Genomic DNA, 19,631 nt, shown 5'->3' on the forward strand with positions numbered 1-19,631 from the left:
GGCGTCCAGCGGGACCTGCAGGAAGTTCTGGAAGGTCTCTCGGTACTTGGAGCGTTGTTTGGCCCTCCTGTGTTCCTCCCACAGGTCCGTGAGGAACTGCGCCTTGTCGGTCTGCCGTTTCGTGACGATGGCGTGTGCCGTCATGGCGATGATCCACATTGTGGCCAGGCGTTTCGCTTTGGGGAAAGGCTTCGCGTCCGGGACAGTGACAGCTGAGACATGTATCGCCCTCTCGTCGGTTCTGTTGATGTGGGCGATCATTTTTCTCGCTGCCGCCCATATTTCCCCGCTCTCTCTGCAGCCAAAACGATGCTCGATGGTGTCGGTCTGGTTGCAGAGCTCGCAGTTTGGGGATTCCCGCATTTTTATGCGTGCCAGTTTTTCGTTTGTCGGCACTGTTTTGTGGATGATTTTATACCACGTGTCCCTGGCGTGCTCAGGAAGTGTCCGTTCCGAGACATTCTTCCAGACCTGTGGCCAGTCATGGTCTGGAAAACTCGTCTCTATTTTGGACTTTCTTGCCTTCCCCCTCAGAGCGCTGTAGATGTTCCTCGCCGTTCTTTGCTGTGGGTTGGCAACGACCGCGGTGATGTAACTCTTGTCGATTGCCATCTGTTTTATGTGCCGCAACTTGAATGGTATGTTCGTAGTGTCTACAGGAGCCTCTTCAGATTCAGGTTTATATTGGTTTATCAGGCTGGACGTTATACTGTTGTTGTTCTGGTTTGCCATTTTCATCGCACGGTGTAGAAGCAGTGCCGCGCATTTCGTCTTAACGTCAGTCAGACCAAGTCCGCCTTCGTCCCTTGACAGGAAACACGTCGCCTGGGAGACCTTGAAGATTTCCCGCCTCCACAGCAAGTAGTACGCCGCACTTCCTATCGCTCGCGCAATTTCCGTCGGAGCACATAGTATTTGCGCCATGTACCACGCTTTCGACAGGATTGTTTCGTTTACTAACTGCACTCTTTGGCTCAGCGTCAGGTTCCGGTTCGCGTGTATCCTCACGAGCCCTCTCGTTGTGTTCAAGACGCTGCGCCAGTTTTGTGCTGCCATTTTCAAAGGGCACTGCTGTAGTTCCACTCCGAGTGCCCTATGGTTGTTTGTCACTCGGTACCACTGTCTCGCTGGTCGCAGTCTGCCGTTGCCTATTGGTAGTAGCACTGTCTTCGTCGGATTCGTTTTGGCACCTGAAGCCTTTTCGAAGGATTCCATGATAGGCTGGATTATTCCTAGTTCTTCTTCGTTTTGGATGAATATGCCCATGTCGTCAGCATAGGCCGTGCATACGATGTTTGTTGCACCCATTGTGTATCCTCCGATTTCGGCTGTTAGTTTTCGTAGTAGTGGGTCGAGGGCTATTGTGAAAAGTGCCATCGATAATGGACATCCTTGCCTGACGGATCTTCCCAGTCTTATTGACTTGGAAGTCCATCCGTTTACTGTTATTTTTGAGGTGGCATTTGTAATGACGTTCTTGATTGTTCTTCCGAATTTTGGTCCGAATCCGAGGCGTGCGAGCACCCGGTGTTCCCAGGCGGTCACCCATCCAAGTACTAACCGGGCCCGATGTTGCTTAACTTCGGTGATCGGACGAGAACCGGTGTATTCAACATGGTATGGCCGTTGGCGCCCTTATACTGTAGCCGCACGACAGAAGACGCCTCTGCCTCTTCTCCCAACACACACAATCGCAGTTTTCGGTGACACATTTGACGCAGAGCACGTCCTTCCGCAACAGCTGGAGCCTCGAAGGCGGCGCCGAGTGCGCGTCCGGCGTCTCAGAGGCGTCTGCCGGACTGGCGGGCGCGCCGCGCCGCCACTTGCGTGAGACACGCGGCTGCTCGGTGCGCCGCCCGTCATTCGTTTCGCTTGGTGCGTGCGGCGCGGGCGACGCATCTTGTTCCCGTTATCCGGCGGGGGGCTGTGCGGGGTGTAGCAGTGTCCTGCTGGAGGGCGCCCCCGGCAGCTTCCTCACCTGACACACGCCGCGCGGCTCGCGTCCAGGTATTTGCGTGATCTGTGCAGTGCATTCGCACCTCTCCCCTTCCGTCCCGACTTGTCCCGACTTTGCTCGACTGCCGCTCGCTGCCGCTCGGGTCGTGGCCCATATGACAGCACAAGCACGAGAAACATCTGCGAGACGGCCGTGGGCCTAACGGGCGTGTCCGAGACGCCGTTTGCGGCCAGTAGACCTGTGCAAAGGTGCGAAAACAGGGACACAAGGCACAGGAGGGTCGCCAAAGCATCCTTCTCTTCTAGCGACGAAAGATACATTTTTGTTTACAAGTTTGCAGTCGTACGCTGCTACAAAACAATAAGCAGCCCTGACGTATTTCAGAACATATCTGTCGGTTCATACCGTTTTGTTATCTTCAGGCACTTTTAAGAAATCTTCCTTGGCACATTCTTCTTCCAACTGAGGCCATTCATATCGTATGTTATGTTTATTACAGTCATTTATTTTCATTTTTTTTTTTTTTTTTTCCTTCTGTGGAGTTTTGCACTGCTACGAAACAGTAGGTGGCCCTGACTCATTTCAGGTCACATCTGTCGATTCGTAGTGTTTCGTTATTTTCAAGGCATTCCTAGCACGTTGAAAATGCTTAAGGAAGCACGTTTGTCGCAAAAGAAAGGTAGTATGAAAAGAGGGCTGGCAGGGATAGCGGCGTAAAAAGGAGAAAATGAAGGGGAGCCAACAGCACCTTTTTTTTTTTTTTTTTTTTAAACGTATATAAACTTTTATTTACAATTTTTAACAATTACATATCTTTACATGAAATTGTATATTTTCTCGTTTTCAGTTCTGATTGTTCTTTTAGTAGTCTCTTGGCTTAGTTACAACACTTTTATTCACTGAGTGTCCTTTATATAAGTTTTTCCCTTCAATGTTTATGGTTTTTTATACATAAAAAAGAAACTGCATTACTTTGATTTTTTTTATAAATTGAATTTAAATTAATTTTAAGTTTTTTTTTTTTTTTCCCCCGTATGGTATTTGAATACACCTATTTTGGCATGTTCGCTATGTGTTTGCCAAAGGCTAAAGGAGAATATGGGCCAGAACATCTATGTGCATAAATGATGAATGGGGAAGTTATTTAGTGTACTGTGTGAGAGTGGACGCAACAGTTCCACGGAAAATTTGGGGCAGAGAAAGTCTAAAGTTAGAATTTTTGTAAATCGCAAAGGGGTATGCAACGTTTTGGCACATGATGCGCCGAACTTTATAAATGTATATAACTATATCTATACACACGGATACATCAAAGGAATAAACACAGACAAACACAAAAAAAACCTACAAAACAACAACAAAAAAAATGATTATAGAAGAGAGAGAGAGAGACAGAGAGAGAGAGAGAGAGAGAGAGAGAGAGAGAGAGAGGGGAAAAAAAAACGTACCTTGAATGGAGATGGCGAGAGTACACATTAATTACATGAAATACACTGTTTGACATTTCGCTGTTACCTTGGAACACGTCTTGTATCCTTTGCACTAAATTAAAAACTGATCATTTCCTTTTGCCTGCTTTATTTGGCTATTGGGCACTGGACACTGTATGGCTATGATTGGCACACGTCACTCTCACTTTGGCACTGCTACACGTACCCACTTTCACTCTGCGCGCATTTTCACAACACTTTCGCAATGCACCACTCTTGCCGTCGGGGCTTTGGAGGGATTGGTGGGCGAAGTCCTCAGCGACTGGGGTGTGGGTGTTGTGGGAGGGCGTCGGTCACGTCGTGTTGAAGGCGTCTCGGAAGGCGGCGTCCAGCGGGACCTGCAGGAAGTTCTGGAAGGTCTCTCGGTACTTGGAGCGTTGTTTGGCCCTCCTGTGTTCCTCCCACAGGTCCGTGAGGAACTGCGCCTTGTCGGTCTGCCGTTTCGTGACGATGGCGTGTGCCGTCATGGCGATGATCCACATTGTGGCCAGGCGTTTCGCTTTGGGGAAAGGCTTCGCGTCCGGGACAGTGACAGCTGAGACATGTATCGCCCTCTCGTCGGTTCTGTTGATGTGGGCGATCATTTTTCTCGCTGCCGCCCATATTTCCCCGCTCTCTCTGCAGCCAAAACGATGCTCGATGGTGTCGGTCTGGTTGCAGAGCTCGCAGTTTGGGGATTCCCGCATTTTTATGCGTGCCAGTTTTTCGTTTGTCGGCACTGTTTTGTGGATGATTTTATACCACGTGTCCCTGGCGTGCTCAGGAAGTGTCCGTTCCGAGACATTCTTCCAGACCTGTGGCCAGTCATGGTCTGGAAAACTCGTCTCTATTTTGGACTTTCTTGCCTTCCCCCTCAGAGCGCTGTAGATGTTCCTCGCCGTTCTTTGCTGTGGGTTGGCAACGACCGCGGTGATGTAACTCTTGTCGATTGCCATCTGTTTTATGTGCCGCAACTTGAATGGTATGTTCGTAGTGTCTACAGGAGCCTCTTCAGATTCAGGTTTATATTGGTTTATCAGGCTGGACGTTATACTGTTGTTGTTCTGGTTTGCCATTTTCATCGCACGGTGTAGAAGCAGTGCCGCGCATTTCGTCTTAACGTCAGTCAGACCAAGTCCGCCTTCGTCCCTTGACAGGAAACACGTCGCCTGGGAGACCTTGAAGATTTCCCGCCTCCACAGCAAGTAGTACGCCGCACTTCCTATCGCTCGCGCAATTTCCGTCGGAGCACATAGTATTTGCGCCATGTACCACGCTTTCGACAGGATTGTTTCGTTTACTAACTGCACTCTTTGGCTCAGCGTCAGGTTCCGGTTCGCGTGTATCCTCACGAGCCCTCTCGTTGTGTTCAAGACGCTGCGCCAGTTTTGTGCTGCCATTTTCAAAGGGCACTGCTGTAGTTCCACTCCGAGTGCCCTATGGTTGTTTGTCACTCGGTACCACTGTCTCGCTGGTCGCAGTCTGCCGTTGCCTATTGGTAGTAGCACTGTCTTCGTCGGATTCGTTTTGGCACCTGAAGCCTTTTCGAAGGATTCCATGATAGGCTGGATTATTCCTAGTTCTTCTTCGTTTTGGATGAATATGCCCATGTCGTCAGCATAGGCCGTGCATACGATGTTTGTTGCACCCATTGTGTATCCTCCGATTTCGGCTGTTAGTTTTCGTAGTAGTGGGTCGAGGGCTATTGTGAAAAGTGCCATCGATAATGGACATCCTTGCCTGACGGATCTTCCCAGTCTTATTGACTTGGAAGTCCATCCGTTTACTGTTATTTTTGAGGTGGCATTTGTAATGACGTTCTTGATTGTTCTTCCGAATTTTGGTCCGAATCCGAGGCGTGCGAGCACCCGGTGTTCCCAGGCGGTCACCCATCCAAGTACTAACCGGGCCCGATGTTGCTTAACTTCGGTGATCGGACGAGAACCGGTGTATTCAACATGGTATGGCCGTTGGCGCCCTTATACTGTAGCCGCACGACAGAAGACGCCTCTGCCTCTTCTCCCAACACACACAATCGCAGTTTTCGGTGACACATTTGACGCAGAGCACGTCCTTCCGCAACAGCTGGAGCCTCGAAGGCGGCGCCGAGTGCGCGTCCGGCGTCTCAGAGGCGTCTGCCGGACTGGCGGGCGCGCCGCGCCGCCACTTGCGTGAGACACGCGGCTGCTCGGTGCGCCGCCCGTCATTCGTTTCGCTTGGTGCGTGCGGCGCGGGCGACGCATCTTGTTCCCGTTATCCGGCGGGGGGCTGTGCGGGGTGTAGCAGTGTCCTGCTGGAGGGCGCCCCCGGCAGCTTCCTCACCTGACACACGCCGCGCGGCTCGCGTCCAGGTATTTGCGTGATCTGTGCAGTGCATTCGCACCTCTCCCCTTCCGTCCCGACTTGTCCCGACTTTGCTCGACTGCCGCTCGCTGCCGCTCGGGTCGTGGCCCATATGACAGCACAAGCACGAGAAACATCTGCGAGACGGCCGTGGGCCTAACGGGCGTGTCCGAGACGCCGTTTGCGGCCAGTAGACCTGTGCAAAGGTGCGAAAACAGGGACACAAGGCACAGGAGGGTCGCCAAAGCATCCTTCTCTTCTAGCGACGAAAGATACATTTTTGTTTACAAGTTTGCAGTCGTACGCTGCTACAAAACAATAAGCAGCCCTGACGTATTTCAGAACATATCTGTCGGTTCATACCGTTTTGTTATCTTCAGGCACTTTTAAGAAATCTTCCTTGGCACATTCTTCTTCCAACTGAGGCCATTCATATCGTATGTTATGTTTATTACAGTCATTTATTTTCATTTTTTTTTTTTTTTTTCCTTCTGTGGAGTTTTGCACTGCTACGAAACAGTAGGTGGCCCTGACTCATTTCAGGTCACATCTGTCGATTCGTAGTGTTTCGTTATTTTCAAGGCATTCCTAGCACGTTGAAAATGCTTAAGGAAGCACGTTTGTCGCAAAAGAAAGGTAGTATGAAAAGAGGGCTGGCAGGGATAGCGGCGTAAAAAGGAGAAAATGAAGGGGAGCCAACAGCACCTTTTTTTTTTTTTTTTTTTTAAACGTATATAAACTTTTATTTACAATTTTTAACAATTACATATCTTTACATGAAATTGTATATTTTCTCGTTTTCAGTTCTGATTGTTCTTTTAGTAGTCTCTTGGCTTAGTTACAACACTTTTATTCACTGAGTGTCCTTTATATAAGTTTTTCCCTTCAATGTTTATGGTTTTTTATACATAAAAAAGAAACTGCATTACTTTGATTTTTTTTATAAATTGAATTTAAATTAATTTTAAGTTTTTTTTTTTTCCCCCGTATGGTATTTGAATACACCTATTTTGGCATGTTCGCTATGTGTTTGCCAAAGGCTAAAGGAGAATATGGGCCAGAACATCTATGTGCATAAATGATGAATGGGGAAGTTATTTAGTGTACTGTGTGAGAGTGGACGCAACAGTTCCACGGAAAATTTGGGGCAGAGAAAGTCTAAAGTTAGAATTTTTGTAAATCGCAAAGGGGTATGCAACGTTTTGGCACATGATGCGCCGAACTTTATAAATGTATATAACTATATCTATACACACGGATACATCAAAGGAATAAACACAGACAAACACAAAAAAAACCTACAAAACAACAACAAAAAAAATGATTATAGAAGAGAGAGAGAGAGACAGAGAGAGAGAGAGAGAGAGAGAGAGAGAGAGAGAGGGGAAAAAAAAACGTACCTTGAATGGAGATGGCGAGAGTACACATTAATTACATGAAATACACTGTTTGACATTTCGCTGTTACCTTGGAACACGTCTTGTATCCTTTGCACTAAATTAAAAACTGATCATTTCCTTTTGCCTGCTTTATTTGGCTATTGGGCACTGGACACTGTATGGCTATGATTGGCACACGTCACTCTCACTTTGGCACTGCTACACGTACCCACTTTCACTCTGCGCGCATTTTCACAACACTTTCGCAATGCACCACTCTTGCCGTCGGGGCTTTGGAGGGATTGGTGGGCGAAGTCCTCAGCGACTGGGGTGTGGGTGTTGTGGGAGGGCGTCGGTCACGTCGTGTTGAAGGCGTCTCGGAAGGCGGCGTCCAGCGGGACCTGCAGGAAGTTCTGGAAGGTCTCTCGGTACTTGGAGCGTTGTTTGGCCCTCCTGTGTTCCTCCCACAGGTCCGTGAGGAACTGCGCCTTGTCGGTCTGCCGTTTCGTGACGATGGCGTGTGCCGTCATGGCGATGATCCACATTGTGGCCAGGCGTTTCGCTTTGGGGAAAGGCTTCGCGTCCGGGACAGTGACAGCTGAGACATGTATCGCCCTCTCGTCGGTTCTGTTGATGTGGGCGATCATTTTTCTCGCTGCCGCCCATATTTCCCCGCTCTCTCTGCAGCCAAAACGATGCTCGATGGTGTCGGTCTGGTTGCAGAGCTCGCAGTTTGGGGATTCCCGCATTTTTATGCGTGCCAGTTTTTCGTTTGTCGGCACTGTTTTGTGGATGATTTTATACCACGTGTCCCTGGCGTGCTCAGGAAGTGTCCGTTCCGAGACATTCTTCCAGACCTGTGGCCAGTCATGGTCTGGAAAACTCGTCTCTATTTTGGACTTTCTTGCCTTCCCCCTCAGAGCGCTGTAGATGTTCCTCGCCGTTCTTTGCTGTGGGTTGGCAACGACCGCGGTGATGTAACTCTTGTCGATTGCCATCTGTTTTATGTGCCGCAACTTGAATGGTATGTTCGTAGTGTCTACAGGAGCCTCTTCAGATTCAGGTTTATATTGGTTTATCAGGCTGGACGTTATACTGTTGTTGTTCTGGTTTGCCATTTTCATCGCACGGTGTAGAAGCAGTGCCGCGCATTTCGTCTTAACGTCAGTCAGACCAAGTCCGCCTTCGTCCCTTGACAGGAAACACGTCGCCTGGGAGACCTTGAAGATTTCCCGCCTCCACAGCAAGTAGTACGCCGCACTTCCTATCGCTCGCGCAATTTCCGTCGGAGCACATAGTATTTGCGCCATGTACCACGCTTTCGACAGGATTGTTTCGTTTACTAACTGCACTCTTTGGCTCAGCGTCAGGTTCCGGTTCGCGTGTATCCTCACGAGCCCTCTCGTTGTGTTCAAGACGCTGCGCCAGTTTTGTGCTGCCATTTTCAAAGGGCACTGCTGTAGTTCCACTCCGAGTGCCCTATGGTTGTTTGTCACTCGGTACCACTGTCTCGCTGGTCGCAGTCTGCCGTTGCCTATTGGTAGTAGCACTGTCTTCGTCGGATTCGTTTTGGCACCTGAAGCCTTTTCGAAGGATTCCATGATAGGCTGGATTATTCCTAGTTCTTCTTCGTTTTGGATGAATATGCCCATGTCGTCAGCATAGGCCGTGCATACGATGTTTGTTGCACCCATTGTGTATCCTCCGATTTCGGCTGTTAGTTTTCGTAGTAGTGGGTCGAGGGCTATTGTGAAAAGTGCCATCGATAATGGACATCCTTGCCTGACGGATCTTCCCAGTCTTATTGACTTGGAAGTCCATCCGTTTACTGTTATTTTTGAGGTGGCATTTGTAATGACGTTCTTGATTGTTCTTCCGAATTTTGGTCCGAATCCGAGGCGTGCGAGCACCCGGTGTTCCCAGGCGGTCACCCATCCAAGTACTAACCGGGCCCGATGTTGCTTAACTTCGGTGATCGGACGAGAACCGGTGTATTCAACATGGTATGGCCGTTGGCGCCCTTATACTGTAGCCGCACGACAGAAGACGCCTCTGCCTCTTCTCCCAACACACACAATCGCAGTTTTCGGTGACACATTTGACGCAGAGCACGTCCTTCCGCAACAGCTGGAGCCTCGAAGGCGGCGCCGAGTGCGCGTCCGGCGTCTCAGAGGCGTCTGCCGGACTGGCGGGCGCGCCGCGCCGCCACTTGCGTGAGACACGCGGCTGCTCGGTGCGCCGCCCGTCATTCGTTTCGCTTGGTGCGTGCGGCGCGGGCGACGCATCTTGTTCCCGTTATCCGGCGGGGGGCTGTGCGGGGTGTAGCAGTGTCCTGCTGGAGGGCGCCCCCGGCAGCTTCCTCACCTGACACACGCCGCGCGGCTCGCGTCCAGGTATTTGCGTGATCTGTGCAGTGCATTCGCACCTCTCCCCTTCCGTCCCGACTTGTCCCGACTTTGCTCGACTGCCGCTCGCTGCCGCTCGGGTCGTGGCCCATATGACAGCACAAGCACGAGAAACATCTGCGAGACGGCCGTGGGCCTAACGGGCGTGTCCGAGACGCCGTTTGCGGCCAGTAGACCTGTGCAAAGGTGCGAAAACAGGGACACAAGGCACAGGAGGGTCGCCAAAGCATCCTTCTCTTCTAGCGACGAAAGATACATTTTTGTTTACAAGTTTGCAGTCGTACGCTGCTACAAAACAATAAGCAGCCCTGACGTATTTCAGAACATATCTGTCGGTTCATACCGTTTTGTTATCTTCAGGCACTTTTAAGAAATCTTCCTTGGCACATTCTTCTTCCAACTGAGGCCATTCATATCGTATGTTATGTTTATTACAGTCATTTATTTTCATTTTTTTTTTTTTTTTTTCCTTCTGTGGAGTTTTGCACTGCTACGAAACAGTAGGTGGCCCTGACTCATTTCAGGTCACATCTGTCGATTCGTAGTGTTTCGTTATTTTCAAGGCATTCCTAGCACGTTGAAAATGCTTAAGGAAGCACGTTTGTCGCAAAAGAAAGGTAGTATGAAAAGAGGGCTGGCAGGGATAGCGGCGTAAAAAGGAGAAAATGAAGGGGAGCCAACAGCACCTTTTTTTTTTTTTTTTTTTTAAACGTATATAAACTTTTATTTACAATTTTTAACAATTACATATCTTTACATGAAATTGTATATTTTCTCGTTTTCAGTTCTGATTGTTCTTTTAGTAGTCTCTTGGCTTAGTTACAACACTTTTATTCACTGAGTGTCCTTTATATAAGTTTTTCCCTTCAATGTTTATGGTTTTTTATACATAAAAAAGAAACTGCATTACTTTGATTTTTTTTATAAATTGAATTTAAATTAATTTTAAGTTTTTTTTTTTTTTTCCCCCGTATGGTATTTGAATACACCTATTTTGGCATGTTCGCTATGTGTTTGCCAAAGGCTAAAGGAGAATATGGGCCAGAACATCTATGTGCATAAATGATGAATGGGGAAGTTATTTAGTGTACTGTGTGAGAGTGGACGCAACAGTTCCACGGAAAATTTGGGGCAGAGAAAGTCTAAAGTTAGAATTTTTGTAAATCGCAAAGGGGTATGCAACGTTTTGGCACATGATGCGCCGAACTTTATAAATGTATATAACTATATCTATACACACGGATACATCAAAGGAATAAACACAGACAAACACAAAAAAAACCTACAAAACAACAACAAAAAAAATGATTATAGAAGAGAGAGAGAGAGACAGAGAGAGAGAGAGAGAGAGAGAGAGAGAGAGAGAGGGGAAAAAAAAACGTACCTTGAATGGAGATGGCGAGAGTACACATTAATTACATGAAATACACTGTTTGACATTTCGCTGTTACCTTGGAACACGTCTTGTATCCTTTGCACTAAATTAAAAACTGATCATTTCCTTTTGCCTGCTTTATTTGGCTATTGGGCACTGGACACTGTATGGCTATGATTGGCACACGTCACTCTCACTTTGGCACTGCTACACGTACCCACTTTCACTCTGCGCGCATTTTCACAACACTTTCGCAATGCACCACTCTTGCCGTCGGGGCTTTGGAGGGATTGGTGGGCGAAGTCCTCAGCGACTGGGGTGTGGGTGTTGTGGGAGGGCGTCGGTCACGTCGTGTTGAAGGCGTCTCGGAAGGCGGCGTCCAGCGGGACCTGCAGGAAGTTCTGGAAGGTCTCTCGGTACTTGGAGCGTTGTTTGGCCCTCCTGTGTTCCTCCCACAGGTCCGTGAGGAACTGCGCCTTGTCGGTCTGCCGTTTCGTGACGATGGCGTGTGCCGTCATGGCGATGATCCACATTGTGGCCAGGCGTTTCGCTTTGGGGAAAGGCTTCGCGTCCGGGACAGTGACAGCTGAGACATGTATCGCCCTCTCGTCGGTTCTGTTGATGTGGGCGATCATTTTTCTCGCTGCCGCCCATATTTCCCCGCTCTCTCTGCAGCCAAAACGATGCTCGATGGTGTCGGTCTGGTTGCAGAGCTCGCAGTTTGGGGATTCCCGCATTTTTATGCGTGCCAGTTTTTCGTTTGTCGGCACTGTTTTGTGGATGATTTTATACCACGTGTCCCTGGCGTGCTCAGGAAGTGTCCGTTCCGAGACATTCTTCCAGACCTGTGGCCAGTCATGGTCTGGAAAACTCGTCTCTATTTTGGACTTTCTTGCCTTCCCCCTCAGAGCGCTGTAGATGTTCCTCGCCGTTCTTTGCTGTGGGTTGGCAACGACCGCGGTGATGTAACTCTTGTCGATTGCCATCTGTTTTATGTGCCGCAACTTGAATGGTATGTTCGTAGTGTCTACAGGAGCCTCTTCAGATTCAGGTTTATATTGGTTTATCAGGCTGGACGTTATACTGTTGTTGTTCTGGTTTGCCATTTTCATCGCACGGTGTAGAAGCAGTGCCGCGCATTTCGTCTTAACGTCAGTCAGACCAAGTCCGCCTTCGTCCCTTGACAGGAAACACGTCGCCTGGGAGACCTTGAAGATTTCCCACCTCCACAGCAAGTAGTACGCCGCACTTCCTATCGCTCGCGCAATTTCCGTCGGAGCACATAGTATTTGCGCCATGTACCACGCTTTCGACAGGATTGTTTCGTTTACTAACTGCACTCTTTGGCTCAGCGTCAGGTTCCGGTTCGCGTGTATCCTCACGAGCCCTCTCGTTGTGTTCAAGACGCTGCGCCAGTTTTGTGCTGCCATTTTCAAAGGGCACTGCTGTAGTTCCACTCCGAGTGCCCTATGGTTGTTTGTCACTCGGTACCACTGTCTCGCTGGTCGCAGTCTGCCGTTGCCTATTGGTAGTAGCACTGTCTTCGTCGGATTCGTTTTGGCACCTAAAGCCTTTTCGAAGGATTCCATGATAGGCTGGATTATTCCTAGTTCTTCTTCGTTTTGGATGAATATGCCCATGTCGTCAGCATAGGCCGTGCATACGATGTTTGTTGCACCCATTGTGTATCCTCCGATTTCGGCTGTTAGTTTTCGTAGTAGTGGGTCGAGGGCTATTGTGAAAAGTGCCATCGATAATGGACATCCTTGCCTGACGGATCTTCCCAGTCTTATTGACTTGGAAGTCCATCCGTTTACTGTTATTTTTGAGGTGGCATTTGTAATGACGTTCTTGATTGTTCTTCCGAATTTTGGTCCGAATCCGAGGCGTGCGAGCACCCGGTGTTCCCAGGCGGTCACCCATCCAAGTACTAACCGGGCCCGATGTTGCTTAACTTCGGTGATCGGACGAGAACCGGTGTATTCAACATGGTATGGCCGTTGGCGCCCTTATACTGTAGCCGCACGACAGAAGACGCCTCTGCCTCTTCTCCCAACACACACAATCGCAGTTTTCGGTGACACATTTGACGCAGAGCACGTCCTTCCGCAACAGCTGGAGCCTCGAAGGCGGCGCCGAGTGCGCGTCCGGCGTCTCAGAGGCGTCTGCCGGACTGGCGGGCGCGCCGCGCCGCCACTTGCGTGAGACACGCGGCTGCTCGGTGCGCCGCCCGTCATTCGTTTCGCTTGGTGCGTGCGGCGCGGGCGACGCATCTTGTTCCCGTTATCCGGCGGGGGGCTGTGCGGGGTGTAGCAGTGTCCTGCTGGAGGGCGCCCCCGGCAGCTTCCTCACCTGACACACGCCGCGCGGCTCGCGTCCAGGTATTTGCGTGATCTGTGCAGTGCATTCGCACCTCTCCCCTTCCGTCCCGACTTGTCCCGACTTTGCTCGACTGCCGCTCGCTGCCGCTCGGGTCGTGGCCCATATGACAGCACAAGCACGAGAAACATCTGCGAGACGGCCGTGGGCCTAACGGGCGTGTCCGAGACGCCGTTTGCGGCCAGTAGACCTGTGCAAAGGTGCGAAAACAGGGACACAAGGCACAGGAGGGTCGCCAAAGCATCCTTCTCTTCTAGCGACGAAAGATACATTTTTGTTTACAAGTTTGCAGTCGTACGCTGCTACAAAACAATAAGCAGCCCTGACGTATTTCAGAACATATCTGTCGGTTCATACCGTTTTGTTATCTTCAGGCACTTTTAAGAAATCTTCCTTGGCACATTCTTCTTCCAACTGAGGCCATTCATATCGTATGTTATGTTTATTACAGTCATTTATTTTCATTTTTTTTTTTTTTTTTCCTTCTGTGGAGTTTTGCACTGCTACGAAACAGTAGGTGGCCCTGACTCATTTCAGGTCACATCTGTCGATTCGTAGTGTTTCGTTATTTTCAAGGCATTCCTAGCACGTTGAAAATGCTTAAGGAAGCACGTATGTCGCAAAAGAAAGGTAGTATGAAAAGAGGGCTGGCAGGGATAGCGGCGTAAAAAGGAGAAAATGAAGGGGAGCCAACAGCACCTTTTTTTTTTTTTTTTTTTAAACGTATATAAACTTTTATTTACAATTTTTAACAATTACATATCTTTACATGAAATTGTATATTTTCTCGTTTTCAGTTCTGATTGTTCTTTTAGTAGTCTCTTGGCTTAGTTACAACACTTTTATTCACTGAGTGTCCTTTATATAAGTTTTTCCCTTCAATGTTTATGGTTTTTTATACATAAAAAAGAAACTGCATTACTTTGATTTTTTTTATAAATTGAATTTAAATTAATTTTAAGTTTTTTTTTTTTTTCCCCCGTATGGTATTTGAATACACCTATTTTGGCATGTTCGCTATGTGTTTGCCAAAGGCTAAAGGAGAATATGGGCCAGAACATCTATGTGCATAAATGATGAATGGGGAAGTTATTTAGTGTACTGTGTGAGAGTGGACGCAACAGTTCCACGGAAAATTTGGGGCAGAGAAAGTCTAAAGTTAGAATTTTTGTAAATCGCAAAGGGGTATGCAACGTTTTGGCACATGATGCGCCGAACTTTATAAATGTATATAACTATATCTATACACACGGATACATCAAAGGAATAAACACAGACAAACACAAAAAAAACCTACAAAACAACAACAAAAAAAATATTTATAGAAGAGAGAGAGAGAGACAGAGAGAGAGAGAGAGAGAGAGAGAGAGAGAGAGAGAGGGGAAAAAAAAACGTACCTTGAATGGAGATGGCGAGAGTACACATTAATTACATGAAATACACTGTTTGACATTTCGCTGTTACCTTGGAACACGTCTTGTATCCTTTGCACTAAATTAAAAACTGATCATTTCCTTTTGCCTGCTTTATTTGGCTATTGGGCACTGGACACTGTATGGCTATGATTGGCACACGTCACTCTCACTTTGGCACTGCTACACGTACCCACTTTCACTCTGCGCGCATTTTCACAACACTTTCGCAATGCACCACTCTTGCCGTCGGGGCTTTGGAGGGATTGGTGGGCGAAGTCCTCAGCGACTGGGGTGTGGGTGTTGTGGGAGGGCGTCGGTCACGTCGTGTTGAAGGCGTCTCGGAAGGCGGCGTCCAGCGGGACCTGCAGGAAGTTCTGGAAGGTCTCTCGGTACTTGGAGCGTTGTTTGGCCCTCCTGTGTTCCTCCCACAGGTCCGTGAGGAACTGCGCCTTGTCGGTCTGCCGTTTCGTGACGATGGCGTGTGCCGTCATGGCGATGATCCACATTGTGGCCAGGCGTTTCGCTTTGGGGAAAGGCTTCGCGTCCGGGACAGTGACAGCTGAGACATGTATCGCCCTCTCGTCGGTTCTGTTGATGTGGGCGATCATTTTTCTCGCTGCCGCCCATATTTCCCCGCTCTCTCTGCAGCCAAAACGATGCTCGATGGTGTCGGTCTGGTTGCAGAGCTCGCAGTTTGGGGATTCCCGCATTTTTATGCGTGCCAGTTTTTCGTTTGTCGGCACTGTTTTGTGGATGATTTTATACCACGTGTCCCTGGCGTGCTCAGGAAGTGTCCGTTCCGAGACATTCTTCCAGACCTGTGGCCAGTCATGGTCTGGAAAACTCGTCTCTATTTTGGACTTTCTTGCCTTCCCCCTCAGAGCGCTGTAGATGTTCCTCGCCGTTCTTTGCTGTGGGTTGGCAACGACCGCGGTGATGTAACTCTTGTCGATTGCCATCTGTTTTATGTGCCGCAACTTGAATGGTATGTTCGTAGTGTCTACAGGAGCCTCTTCAGATTCAGGTTTATATTGGTTTATCAGGCTGGACGTTATACTGTTGTTGTTCTGGTTTGCCATTTTCATCGCACGGTGTAGAAGCAGTGCCGCGCATTTCGTCTTAACGTCAGTCAGACCAAGTCCGCCTTCGTCCCTTGACAGGAAACACGTCGCCTGGGAGACCTTGAAGATTTCCCACCTCCACAGCAAGTAGTACGCCGCACTTCCTATCGCTCGCGCAATTTCCGTCGGAGCACATAGTATTTGCGCCATGTACCACGCTTTCGACAGGATTGTTTCGTTTACTAACTGCACTCTTTGGCTCAGCGTCAGGTTCCGGTTCGCGTGTATCCTCACGAGCCCTCTCGTTGTGTTCAAGACGCTGCGCCAGTTTTGTGCTGCCATTTTCAAAGGGCACTGCTGTAGTTCCACTCCGAGTGCCCTATGGTTGTTTGTCACTCGGTACCACTGTCTCGCTGGTCGCAGTCTGCCGTTGCCTATTGGTAGTAGCACTGTCTTCGTCGGATTCGTTTTGGCACCTAAAGCCTTTTCGAAGGATTCCATGATAGGCTGGATTATTCCTAGTTCTTCTTCGTTTTGGATGAATATGCCCATGTCGTCAGCATAGGCCGTGCATACGATGTTTGTTGCACCCATTGTGTATCCTCCGATTTCGGCTGTTAGTTTTCGTAGTAGTGGGTCGAGGGCTATTGTGAAAAGTGCCATCGATAATGGACATCCTTGCCTGACGGATCTTCCCAGTCTTATTGACTTGGAAGTCCATCCGTTTACTGTTATTTTTGAGGTGGCATTTGTAATGACGTTCTTGATTGTTCTTCCGAATTTTGGTCCGAATCCGAGGCGTGCGAGCACCCGGTGTTCCCAGGCGGTCACCCATCCAAGTACTAACCGGGCCCGATGTTGCTTAACTTCGGTGATCGGACGAGAACCGGTGTATTCAACATGGTATGGCCGTTGGCGCCCTTATACTGTAGCCGCACGACAGAAGACGCCTCTGCCTCTTCTCCCAACACACACAATCGCAGTTTTCGGTGACACATTTGACGCAGAGCACGTCCTTCCGCAACAGCTGGAGCCTCGAAGGCGGCGCCGAGTGCGCGTCCGGCGTCTCAGAGGCGTCTGCCGGACTGGCAGGCGCGCCGCGCCGCCACTTGCGTGAGACACGCGGCTGCTCGGTGCGCCGCCCGTCATTCGTTTCGCTTGGTGCGTGCGGCGCGGGCGACGCATCTTGTTCCCGTTATCCGGCGGGGGGCTGTGCGGGGTGTAGCAGTGTCCTGCTGGAGGGCGCCCCCGGCAGCTTCCTCACCTGACACACGCCGCGCGGCTCGCGTCCAGGTATTTGCGTGATCTGTGCAGTGCATTCGCACCTCTCCCCTTCCGTCCCGACTTGTCCCGACTTTGCTCGACTGCCGCTCGCTGCCGCTCGGGTCGTGGCCCATATGACAGCACAAGCACGAGAAACATCTGCGAGACGGCCGTGGGCCTAACGGGCGTGTCCGAGACGCCGTTTGCGGCCAGTAGACCTGTGCAAAGGTGCGAAAACAGGGACACAAGGCACAGGAGGGTCGCCAAAGCATCCTTCTCTTCTAGCGACGAAAGATACATTTTTGTTTACAAGTTTGCAGTCGTACGCTGCTACAAAACAATAAGCAGCCCTGACGTATTTCAGAACATATCTGTCGGTTCATACCGTTTTGTTATCTTCAGGCACTTTTAAGAAATCTTCCTTGGCACATTCTTCTTCCAACTGAGGCCATTCATATCGTATGTTATGTTTATTACAGTCATTTATTTTCATTTTTTTTTTTTTTTTTCCTTCTGTGGAGTTTTGCACTGCTACGAAACAGTAGGTGGCCCTGACTCATTTCAGGTCACATCTGTCGATTCGTAGTGTTTCGTTATTTTCAAGGCATTCCTAGCACGTTGAAAATGCTTAAGGAAGCACGTATGTCGCAAAAGAAAGGTAGTATGAAAAGAGGGCTGGCAGGGATAGCGGCGTAAAAAGGAGAAAATGAAGGGGAGCCAACAGCACCTTTTTTTTTTTTTTTTTTTTAAACGTATATAAACTTTTATTTACAATTTTTAACAATTACATATCTTTACATGAAATTGTATATTTTCTCGTTTTCAGTTCTGATTGTTCTTTTAGTAGTCTCTTGGCTTAGTTACAACACTTTTATTCACTGAGTGTCCTTTATATAAGTTTTTCCCTTCAATGTTTATGGTTTTTTATACATAAAAAAGAAACTGCATTACTTTGATTTTTTTTATAAATTGAATTTAAATTAATTTTAAGTTTTTTTTTTTTTTCCCCCGTATGGTATTTGAATACACCTATTTTGGCATGTTCGCTATGTGTTTGCCAAAGGCTAAAGGAGAATATGGGCCAGAACATCTATGTGCATAAATGATGAATGGGGAAGTTATTTAGTGTACTGTGTGAGAGTGGACGCAACAGTTCCACGGAAAATTTGGGGCAGAGAAAGTCTAAAGTTAGAATTTTTGTAAATCGCAAAGGGGTATGCAACGTTTTGGCACATGATGCGCCGAACTTTATAAATGTATATAACTATATCTATACACACGGATACATCAAAGGAATAAACACAGACAAACACAAAAAAAACCTACAAAACAACAACAAAAAAAATATTTATAGAAGAGAGAGAGAGAGACAGAGAGAGAGAGAGAGAGAGAGAGAGAGAGAGAGAGAGGGGAAAAAAAAACGTACCTTGAATGGAGATGGCGAGAGTACACATTAATTACATGAAATACACTGTTTGACATTTCGCTGTTACCTTGGAACACGTCTTGTATCCTTTGCACTAAATTAAAAACTGATCATTTCCTTTTGCCTGCTTTATTTGGCTATTGGGCACTGGACACTGTATGGCTATGATTGGCACACGTCACTCTCACTTTGGCACTGCTACACGTACCCACTTTCACTCTGCGCGCATTTTCACAACACTTTCGCAATGCACCACTCTTGCCGTCGGGGCTTTGGAGGGATTGGTGGGCGAAGTCCTCAGCGACTGGGGTGTGGGTGTTGTGGGAGGGCGTCGGTCACGTCGTGTTGAAGGCGTCTCGGAAGGCGGCGTCCAGCGGGACCTGCAGGAAGTTCTGGAAGGTCTCTCGGTACTTGGAGCGTTGTTTGGCCCTCCTGTGTTCCTCCCACAGGTCCGTGAGGAACTGCGCCTTGTCGGTCTGCCGTTTCGTGACGATGGCGTGTGCCGTCATGGCGATGATCCACATTGTGGCCAGGCGTTTCGCTTTGGGGAAAGGCTTCGCGTCCGGGACAGTGACAGCTGAGACATGTATCGCCCTCTCGTCGGTTCTGTTGATGTGGGCGATCATTTTTCTCGCTGCCGCCCATATTTCCCCGCTCTCTCTGCAGCCAAAACGATGCTCGATGGTGTCGGTCTGGTTGCAGAGCTCGCAGTTTGGGGATTCCCGCATTTTTATGCGTGCCAGTTTTTCGTTTGTCGGCACTGTTTTGTGGATGATTTTATACCACGTGTCCCTGGCGTGCTCAGGAAGTGTCCGTTCCGAGACATTCTTCCAGACCTGTGGCCAGTCATGGTCTGGAAAACTCGTCTCTATTTTGGACTTTCTTGCCTTCCCCCTCAGAGCGCTGTAGATGTTCCTCGCCGTTCTTTGCTGTGGGTTGGCAACGACCGCGGTGATGTAACTCTTGTCGATTGCCATCTGTTTTATGTGCCGCAACTTGAATGGTATGTTCGTAGTGTCTACAGGAGCCTCTTCAGATTCAGGTTTATATTGGTTTATCAGGCTGGACGTTATACTGTTGTTGTTCTGGTTTGCCATTTTCATCGCACGGTGTAGAAGCAGTGCCGCGCATTTCGTCTTAACGTCAGTCAGACCAAGTC

At 48.7% G+C, this 19,631-nt stretch overlaps 5 non-coding genes across 5 annotated transcripts; all 5 read right to left on the reverse strand.

Annotated features, from left to right (window-relative positions):
• Nucleotides 1-1,511: 1,511 nt before the first annotated feature.
• LOC124762829 lies at nucleotides 1,512-1,631 on the reverse strand. The gene has a single exon (XR_007012570.1). It is a non-coding gene; the product is annotated as a 5S ribosomal RNA (ribosomal RNA).
• Nucleotides 1,632-5,281: 3,650 nt separating this feature from the next.
• Nucleotides 5,282-5,401, reverse strand: LOC124762830. The gene has a single exon (XR_007012571.1). It is a non-coding gene; the product is annotated as a 5S ribosomal RNA (ribosomal RNA).
• A 3,644-nt stretch (nucleotides 5,402-9,045) lies between these two features.
• LOC124762831 lies at nucleotides 9,046-9,165 on the reverse strand. Its single transcript, XR_007012572.1, has one exon. It is a non-coding gene; the product is annotated as a 5S ribosomal RNA (ribosomal RNA).
• A 3,648-nt stretch (nucleotides 9,166-12,813) lies between these two features.
• LOC124762832 lies at nucleotides 12,814-12,933 on the reverse strand. The gene has a single exon (XR_007012573.1). It is a non-coding gene; the product is annotated as a 5S ribosomal RNA (ribosomal RNA).
• Nucleotides 12,934-16,580: 3,647 nt separating this feature from the next.
• LOC124762834 lies at nucleotides 16,581-16,700 on the reverse strand. Its single transcript, XR_007012574.1, has one exon. It is a non-coding gene; the product is annotated as a 5S ribosomal RNA (ribosomal RNA).
• Nucleotides 16,701-19,631: the final 2,931 nt, after the last annotated feature.

This window comes from Schistocerca piceifrons, unplaced genomic scaffold, assembly GCF_021461385.2.
Source record: "Schistocerca piceifrons isolate TAMUIC-IGC-003096 unplaced genomic scaffold, iqSchPice1.1 HiC_scaffold_608, whole genome shotgun sequence".
NCBI lineage: Eukaryota > Metazoa > Arthropoda > Insecta > Orthoptera > Acrididae > Schistocerca > Schistocerca piceifrons.